Raw genomic sequence first — 727 nt, forward strand, 5'->3', positions numbered from 1 at the left:
AAGTAGTTCATGACCTTTACCTTCAAAGGAATAATAATTTTCATGATATTTGCTAAAATAAATTGATTTATAGTTGTTCGGACAATAGGTTTGATTTATGAAAAACTTTATTTCAGAAACCATTGGACGTAAAGATCTCTGCCAGCACTTAAATTAAAGCAAGTTAAATTTACTATAAAGTTGTTTATGACACTTATCTTCGTAGGGGTAGTACTTTTTATGATATTCACATATGAATATAAATTTGACAAATGAAAATTTGTCTGAACAACTATAAATCAATTTATTTTGCAAATTTCATGTAAACTACATTATACCTCATTAAACTAGCTTTAATTTGAGTGCTAATAGACATCTGTACGTCAAATGGTTTTTGAGATAAGAATTTTTCAAAATAAATTCACTAACTACTGATGTTATAGTACGTCCCACACAACATTTTTATGAAATGTTGCTTTTTTAAAAAGCTATATCTCGAAAACTATTTAACGTAAATAACTCTATTAGGACTCATATTTTAGGAAATTTACTCTTCTTTGAATAACGTACTCATAGGTTTTCTTGTGTTGTTCCTACTTTTTAAGGCTAAATGTACCGATTTTTAGTAAGATTTTTTTTCAAGAGATGGCAGCACTTTCGGGGCAAATTTACTTTTCTTCTCATTTGAATACGGAATAATAAATTTCCCATCTGTAAACGGATTTACCATCTAGAACCCCATAGAAGT

Source organism: Halyomorpha halys, unplaced genomic scaffold (assembly GCF_000696795.3).
Source record: "Halyomorpha halys isolate HHAL.00 unplaced genomic scaffold, Hhal_1.1 Scaffold844.1, whole genome shotgun sequence".
Classification (NCBI taxonomy): Eukaryota; Metazoa; Arthropoda; class Insecta; order Hemiptera; family Pentatomidae; genus Halyomorpha; species Halyomorpha halys.